This window comes from Xiphophorus couchianus, chromosome 18, assembly GCF_001444195.1.
Source record: "Xiphophorus couchianus chromosome 18, X_couchianus-1.0, whole genome shotgun sequence".
In the NCBI taxonomy this organism is placed as follows: Eukaryota; Metazoa; Chordata; class Actinopteri; order Cyprinodontiformes; family Poeciliidae; genus Xiphophorus; species Xiphophorus couchianus.
Window position 1 is genome coordinate 23,536,754 of NC_040245.1, and position 9,679 is coordinate 23,546,432.

The following is a 9,679-nucleotide window of genomic DNA, read 5'->3' on the forward strand; positions in this document are numbered from 1 at the left end:
CTGTAATTATTTAAAATCAGATTGATACAAAATATGCATTATTGCACACCTCTACACAAAAGCACATTCATAGATAGCAAATGATAATTATTAGACTATAATGTTAGATTTATTGTAATAAAAAAAAATTGCTAATTCAGATGATGTTTTACAGCCTTTACAATAAACATCTATCGTTTTCTGCAAACGGATGCATTTTATTGGGATTTTATATAACAAACCAACACAAAGTAGTACATAACTCATATAAATGGCTTCTTTTTGTTTTACAACTAAAAATCTGGAAAGTAAAGTTCACATTTTCTACTCGGCCTCCTATCTTCTGATGCGGTTACATCCCGTGTATATATACACCTAATAAAGTGGCATGCATGCAATTTCGGTGCAAAGCACATCTGTTCTGTGAAGGTCTCCAGGGGCTTGTTTGAAAACCTTACATCTTTTAGAAAAAGCTAATTCTACAGTATTCTAAGTTTTGGACATTTCACAGAGCATTGTTAGAAGTTGGGAGGAGTGTGTCACAACTTCAAATCAACCAAGATATCTAGAAGCCACAGGCGGGGCAACGAGAGCTCCGCAGATCCGTCAAGAGGAAAACGATTAGTAGCCCATTCCACAAATTATGTGGAGAAGAGAAATCTTGCTTATAGAACGCCGTGGGTAATCATGCTTGCAGTTTGCTGCATGTTGAAGAAGGTGCTCTGCAGATGAAAACAAAGTTGAACTCAGTTGTCTACACTGTGTGGAAAACTTGGTGGTGGGAGGGAGGGAGTGTTTTCTTTTTCTTTTTTTTTTTCCCCAGAAGGTTTATAGGGAAGTTGCTCAGAGATGATGAGAAGATTGATGGAGCTAAATGCAGGGCAGTCCAGTTAGAGCGACTTCTGAAGAATGAGCACATATTTCAATCTCAGAACGTGTAAAAACTAACAAAAAAAAAAAAAAAAAAAACATAAAATCTTATGCATTTAAAAAAAAAAAATCCAAATAAACTAATTGAAGTCTCTGGTTGTAATTGTAAAAAATGGGCTGCATGGTACTTTCCAGGTACTCCAGCTTTCTTTGGAGGGAACAAAAATATGAAAATATGAAATCTCTTGCGAGGAACTTCATACCTACAACTCTTGCTTACTTTGAACCGGTCCCCTGGATCTGGCTGCCCTCTCGCTACAGGTCCACGTATCACCAGTGATAGCAAATGCCTCCGATAAGAGGCGCCAATAGCTCTGCACGTCTCATAAAAAATGAATAGTTCTTGCTGTGTGGGTATGTAATGGACCTTCATTAGAGCAGAAGCTTGATTCCCATTAGCTCAGCATCACCCAAGAGAGCCATGCGTCTGCAGCACTAAAAGGAACATAACCATAAATCTATCTCCCCGCTTTAAATAGCGGTCCCCTTGAACAACAGGTTAATTTTACACCAAAGATCTTCCCTTGGATATCATCCAAGAATGACAGACGGCTCACAAAGTGGCTCTACAGAACGCAAACAGATTAATTACAACACTCTGCAGACTTTTTTTTTTTTTTTTTTGCAATGTAATGGTGCAGTAGCATCAGTCATTTTGTGGCTACAGAAACCGGGCTGCGTATCTTTACAAAAACTAGCTCGAGTTTAATATGAAGTGAGGGTTTGGACTTTTGTGGCTCTGCTGGGGTTTACAGTCACTGACCTTCGTAAAGCCAGACTGGACCGATGAGAACCAACTTGTGTAAAGTCTTTTGAGGTCTAAATTCCCGCATTTCAGCCCGTCCTGTCTGTTTGTGTTCCTGTTTGTGATCAACCCAAACAAAGCCTAGTGCAGCAAACGCGTGATCTAATTCTGTGAGCATTGTGACGTCGGATTCAGCACAAGCGGAGCGTTGTATTTCCTCCTCTAGTCTGCCTGGATTAGGGAAACCTGATCGTAGGTTTTGCTTGTAATCAAATAAGCAATCAATATTCTCTGGACAGTGACTCTGAGAGTTCGCCGCTGCCGCAGACGACTCCCTTCTTCTGAGGCCAGTTTTCGATGACTTCACCAGCAGTTGTTTTACCTCATTGCTTTTTACTGACAATACCAGCAATAATTGCTTTTAATCACAGTTTTCTCCCTGCAGGGCCTGGGAAGCAGAATAAAGATGCAGAACTTTTAGCATAAGGACGATAAAAACTACATAAATAAGGGCGTTGGGATTTTTTAGTCACCTAAATCCAACCCATAGAAACATCTAGATAAATAGAACAAGAAAAGCCTCTTTTTATGAAGAGGTAGAACGAAGGAATAAATAAAACAGTTCTGTATTCCATTAAAATTGTCACAGTGAAAATAAAACAACAAAGAAGTACGTTCTGTTCTTTTCTGCTCCTCTCCGTATCGTTCTCTTACAATTTGCCCTCATCAAATCTTTCCGAACTGATCTTCGTCCCGTCGCCAAGTGTTGCTTTCATCTGAGTAATGCGCATGGAGTAAATTCTCCCTTTTTCAATCTTTTTTCCTCGTTCTTGGTGCCCATCCATCAAGGAGCAACCTTCAGATCAGCACAAAAACTAAGATGCCAAAGGGAAAACCGCACCTGGTTTTCAACAAGGACTTGTGCGAATTTGTATTAACCTCGCTTGAGTCAATACTTTGTTGAGCCACGCTTTGGAGTACAATAGCTCTCCTTGGAAACGGCCTCAAGCTTAGTCAGATTGGATGGAGAGCAACTACGTATGAACATCAGTTTTGACGACCGGGGTTGAAGTTGACCTCCCCGTCGTCTTCAAATCAAACAAAATTGGTGTCAAATGTTTGTGCTGCAAAATGTTTCATTTGTGCTGCTTTTGTTTTAAAGACGCTACCAAAAGTCCAAAGGTCCAGAGATCAACCCGCCCTTCCACATCACCCAAATCAAACAAAATTGTCAGTAAGCGTTTGTGCTGGAATATGTTAGCAGCACAAACCAGGACTAATGTAGCACAGTTGATTAAAACCAAATATATTTGATTTTAAAAACGTGGGAGGAATTCATGTTGACCTTACATGACCTCCGGAAACTTTTATCAACATTCTAAAAATGACGGCACCACAAACGCAGCACAAACACTTGACGCCAATTTAGTTTGATTTGAAGAAGGTGGGTTTTTTTGTGTGTGTTTGGTTTTAAACCACTCCTCTGTATTTCTGTCTCCGCGTGTCAGGTGCTTGTCCAGCTGGAAGGTGAACCTCTGCCACGGTTCCAGGTCTTCCGTCATCATCTGAAAGGTTTCCTGTCACGATTGTCCTGTTTTTAGATTAACCCACTTTCCTTTGACACACAGCAGTCCCTGGACCTCCTCCAGAGACACACTGAGTCTCTCAGGTTAGGTGGACAGACATGTCTTTTGGGTTTGTATGTTTCTATTTTCGGATGACATAAAGAAAAGTACTTAATTAGATTGTTCAGAAATGTCCTCTAACACAGGGGTTCCCAAACTTCTCCATGCCCTGGCTCCCCAAAACAAGATTACCTTCAGTCCCTCTGCAAACCCACCGGCAATGCTGCAAAATATGTAAACAAGTATCTGCTTTTACAATTTTATTCTCACATTTATTCATTATCCAATAATTATGACATTTTCTTTAGCATAAATACTGATTCATATATTCTGATTGTAGTTGGCCATGATTTTTTAGGGTTTTTTTTCTTTCAGTTTTTGTTGGGGGTTTTTTATTGACAGAAATGTTTGCATTTTGTGCTTACCAAGCTAGTTTCAGGAACAGAGCAGCTTGATAAATTGGACAAATCAGCCATTTAGAAAAATGAGATTGGCAAATAGCATTTCAATAAGTTTTTTTTTTTTTACTTAAATACTTTATTAGACTCAATTTAATTTTTTTTGCTGTTTTTCCCCTTTCGTCTTCCACCGATCTTTCTGAGGCCACCCTATCGCCTCCTGGCGGCCTCACGGGATGGCTTGGCCCCCACTTTGAGAAACACTGCTCTAACAAACTTCTGAGGCTTTCACAGTACTTATACTAACATCATATTACACACAAGTCAACTCAATTTACTAATTAGGTGTCTTCTGAAGTCATTTAATTTCTTTATTATGACAGCATCAGAGTACAGAGGCCTGAAAACAACAGCGACCTTCACTTTCAGGCGTTTCTTTCTACACAATCTGACAGTTTTATGTAGTCGCTTACATCAAATCTCAATAAAATATGCATAAACATAGTATTTATGATGTGGCAAAACATCAAAAATGTTTGAGAGGCATTAACTTTTCATTACAGGAGACAGAAAATGCTTTATTACTTGCTGACAGATGTAAAATTAATTGATGTTCGCCTAAATCTGTTAACACAGCTGCTATGGCAACCGCGCTCTTGTTGCATTAGCCTATAATAAGTAGCAGTTCCTCCTGTGTGGCCAACAATTAAAGCCGCAACACTCCGACTATTCTGTGTTGGTGTCATAAATTTGCCGTGCTCTCCGCTTTTATCAGTCTGGCACAAAGGTCCCCAGTGTTGTGCTCAGTAATGCAGTCTGACGGGGTCCATTAGCTCTCTGCACAGATGAATGGCAGCGTTCATTTTTACTTGTCGTAGACGCTGATGAACAGCTCGCCCAGCAGTCAGTGTCACGGTTATCACGTTTGCATTAATTATGAAACAAAGGTGACTCTGTCAGAACTCTGGACTTTTAATGGGCCCACTGGAAGTTCTGGGTTTCACTTTGTCTGCTGTCATCAACCTCAAGGTTACACTGGACTCTTGACACAAACTTTAGCCTTACTTTCTTTATTTGCAACATTTGAGACAAAAAAAAGAAAGAAAACGAAAACCTCGCTGTTGTTGCTTGTTGCATTTTAATATGCTGCTGCAGCACGTCTGTCTGGTTTACCCTGGCACTTTGTACATACTGTACACGTTTGGGTCACTTTCAGTGTCATGAAAAAAATACTCAAATCCCTTTAACCTCACAACATTGGAAGCTCAAAACATTGTCCTGAGCCGTATGCAACGAAATTTCGTTCTGTATACACCCTGTGCATGCAAAATGACAATAAAGTCAGTCTAAGTCTTTAACTTTTCACCATTTCATCCAGATACAACCACACATTCATGAGGAGGACATGTGGCAGAGGTCGTCGGGACCGGGAGTCGAACCCGCGATGTCCGCGGGTCTAAGGTCTCCAAGCATGGGGCGTGCTAACCCGCTGCGCCACCACAGCACGCCCCAAGATAGATAAGATAGAACAATCGTAAAGCGTAGCTGGAATTCCACTTTTAGTCATATCACGTTTATTTGTAAAGCCAATTTCAGGCAACAAGGCAGTTTAAAACATGATGCAGTAGCAGCCCGTTATAAAAGAAGCAATGAACATCACATTTTGTCAAACGCCATCATCAAAATCATCAAGCATGTATACAGCAAATATGTTGATCAGTGTCACAGCTGTTATTAATCAAGTGCAACTCTAACCAGGTGGATGTTTAGCCTTGATTTAGAGGAACTCAGTGTTTCAGCTGTTTCGCTGTTTCCTGGAAGTTTGTTCCGGATTAGTGGAGCATAAAAATGCCAAATTCTAAAAGTTTCTATTGAGCTGACTTTACTTTGATCCCGCTTAAATAGAAGTCTGTGCAACCAGGTTTGCCTTCGGGAGCCTGTGTTCAACTCAGACTAGCGAGCAGAAAAGCAATAACTCTCACAGGCTGCAGAAATGCTCGGCTCATCTGGGGAAAATCTGTCCATATAGTTGTTAGGTGTGCTCTTTCAAAAACTGATCTTTTTTGGAAGAGCAACAGATAGGAAGCCATTGTTGAAAGAAACCCATAAGAGGTTCTGTTGAACGTTTGCCACAAGACATAGAGAGGACACGGCAAACCTGAAAGAAAGTCAGAAGAGACCCCAGCTGAGTAACGAGGCTACGCACTATGCCACACAAAAATATTACATATTCTTTCTAGGGTTGTGAATTAAACGTGTTCATTTCAATTAATTAATTACACACAATTTAATAGGTTTTGAGGCCAAATTCAAAACGTTTTGAATTATAACGTTCCTTATTTTGTTGATTTTTTTTCTTTTGTTTAAAATGCGATTAATTAATTGCAGACCCTGCAATTAAGTTGATAAGAAATTTTAATCGAGTCCCACCACTATTCTTTTCTTAATTGTAAAACCAAATGCCATTTTCATTCTGGCTCACAAGAATAAAGTGCTTTTTGTTGGTCTATGACATACAGGCCTCATGAAATAAATGAAAGTGCGTGGTTGCAGCAGGATGTTCAAAAGTTCAGGGGTCATAAATATTTAGTAGGGCATTGTGTGTAGGTGGAATTGGGTGTCTGTGAATTACCATCATCTTAAACTCCAATAAAAAATCGTGGCCTGTAGCCACTGTGGATTGTGTGAATCCAGAAAGTCCCACACCGCAGCCATTTCACACCCACATACCTCCTCTAATCTTATCGCTCTGCTGGCTCTGGGGCCTCAAGGCGCACAGACTGTGCGCTCAGAGCATGCAGCGACCATGTTTATGTTTTAGTTTAGTTTCAATTGGGTGTTTTTGTACGGCTTCGATGCTTACCAGGTCCTATGACCTGGCTGAGCCCCTCCTGTCTAGCGGCACACGGAGATTCCTAATTTATGTTTTTACAAACAGGCTTTCCCAATAAAAATGGTGTCTGCAAAACAAAACAAAAAACAACCAAAAAACTCTTTTGTTACTGTAGAATAAGTTAGTCTGATGTGTTTAAGAGAACCGCTGTTCAGTTTACAGCAAAAAATGCGAATGAGAAAATGTTATTTTTTTGACATTAGCAGAATCTCAACAAAGTTTCACATTTGTAACGGACGACCGGACAGGGAAGACCCTGATTCTATAGAGCTGATCAAATATTCCCCAGATTCCTTTGAAACATTTATAAAACAGCCTTTACATTTTCCACTGAACAGAAATTCTGCATCGGTGTTTTATGAACATATTTTTTTCATCCAGTCATTGTTACTAACAAGACACAAAGAAAATGAGGAAAATACCATTTGGACATAATAATAATAATAACAAATAATAATAAAAGAAGTTCTCCTTGAGGGTTAAAGACATCCTGAGCAGAAGAGAAGAGGTAAAATCCGTCCCCTGTCCCATGGGATTTAGTCTGGGCGCTATTAAGAGAACCAGATCACTGGGAGGTCTGCGCTGAGTCAGGCCTTTTGACTTCATGGAGACGATACATATATGATTCCCCTCATAAAGAGCTGCAGCCTTAATAGGCTGCTATCATTTATGGCGCTTTGATGGGTAAAAGCAGTAAGTGATTTGACTCAGCATTGTTGCTTCTGCTCGAACGGGAATGGCTCGAACGGGTGTCCTCGGAAAGTTTTACGATATGTGGCATATTCAAGCTGCCTGAGTTCAGAGTGCTGAAAGCGCTGACACATTGCTAAAAGTCCCCCGGCCAGCCACATAAGGGAGCGGCCAGACTCATTTTTTGCTTATAGATAACCCATCCAGCAGCCAGCAGCCGGTGACTCAGTTCCTGACACACGCAAATGAACGCACCACACAGACACCTGGAGGTTAAATATAGGATAGTTTTCTCTTTCCCACATGCTGCGAGTCGGGGTGGAAGGCAGGGGGATTTTTTTCCTGACCCCCACTGCCTTTGCATTTCACGCGCTGAGTCACTCTGCAAGAGGATGGCGGCGGTGGTGGGGTTCTGTATCTCACAGGGTTATGACACTATACATGTCTTCAAACGCCCACACTGTCCCAGGACTCCTTCTTGCAGCTCCCCTAAGGCGCCGCGCTCCATCAGGAGACGGGGAAAGTAATGCATCAGCAACACAGAAAAAGAAGCTGGAAGGATGGAAGATGTGGAAAAAAACCAGACTGTTGACAGAATTAGCATGATATGTGGAGGTAGGTTCAGGGCTGCCGGGCCAACTCAGGGCGAGTCCAGCGGCTGCTTAGTGCCCCCACACCACCAGGGGGCTTCCAAGAGCAAAAAGCTAGCGTGATACATAAAAGTTTTAGATTATTTTTACAGTTGATACACATATAATAGGTAAATCTCGTACTGCTGTTGGAGAAATATAAGACATTAAACTTGTTAACCTATTTACTATAAATTCAGTGTTTGCCCAACTAGCATCATTCTTAGTAGCTAGGCTCCTAGCTAGAATGATGCTAGCAGGCTAGCATCATTCCTATTAGCTTTTCAGGCTACTAACATCATTCCTAGTAGCTTTGTAGGCTACTAGGAATGATGCAAGTATTCTTTAGCGTCATTTTGGCTCAAACTTTGGCCTTTTAGCCAAATCAAAATAAAAATCTGCTTATTGTCCCAAAAATGCTTCTGCTAGCCCTGGTATGTTTATAAATTGTGTAAGAACTAATGTCTGTGTGAAGAGCAGAAGAGAAACGCTGAAATCAAAAACCTCCTATCCATGCTCCTTAGAGACACAGACGATGTGCTTTCCATATTTAATGTTTACACAGTACCTTGCAAAAATATTTTATATGCTGGCATGCCACAATCACAAACGTCTTTATATTTTAGTGGGATTTTATGTGTTAGATCAGCACAAAGTAGAGCATAATTCATGAAGTGAAAAGGTTAAGGATATTTGGGTTTATTTTTCTTTTCTTATTAGTAAATATTTAGTTTTTGCATGCATTTGTGTTTGTGTCCAATGAGAAATTTTTTTTTTTGCTGCAATTACAGCTGCAGCCCTTTAGAGTTATGTCTCTACCAGCTTTGTAACAAGAGAATGAGTTATGTTGAATATTTCTCTTATGAAAAAATGGCTAAAGCTCAGTCAGAGTGGATGGAGAGCTCTGGGAGCATCACATTGTGCCATGGATAATAAATTGATATTATTTGATCTAACCGTAACTCAGGCTTAACGTTCAGGGACGAGGAACACTCACCTCAGTCTTTTTGCAGCCTCCAGTGAGTTTTCTTCTTGGAGTTTCCTGTACGTAACTCTAGTTTATGAAGGTAGACCTTTTGGAGTGCAGGGGGCGCTCCTGAAAACCGTTTTTTTCTCTCTTATTCTTAGATATATTTTTGTCCTTTTTGTGAATATGTATGATTCCATTTGCCTTTAACTTGCTGCTGATTACACAGATCCCCCCCACTGTGGGACAACCAAGTTTGTCTGTTTCATCCATTTTGTTATTATCTCTGATTAGTTTTTATATTTCTGCTGAAGAGAACCATCCCCACAGCCTGATACGGCCACCACCTTGCTTCAACATGGTAAGGAGAAGTCTTAGTAGTTGTTTGAACAGATGTTTGCTTACGTGGCTTGTTGCCGTCTATTCAGCAATGTGTTTCTTCTCGCCACTCTTCCATGAAGGCCAGATTTTCAGAGTTGCGTGACTTTATGTTTTTAACACTTGCTTCCAGATCACAAGTGAACAAGGAGAAGAGATGTGTGGTAGCACTACTAAATTAGATAACTAATCTAGCAGGATGAAAGTGCCCCAAAGATCAAACAAAATCAGACGTATCCAAACGGAAAGCAAAGAGAAACAGAACCAGTACGGACGACAACATGAAAAGCTAAATATGTAAAGATCAAACAAATACAGGACCTAAATCATCAGAATGAAATCAGAGAAAATGAAGTCACAGGTTCAGCCATGAGACGTAAGGAACTGATCCCCGTCCAGGAGCAAATATTAAATCAAGATCAACCTTTTTTTTTTCCCCTTTCAT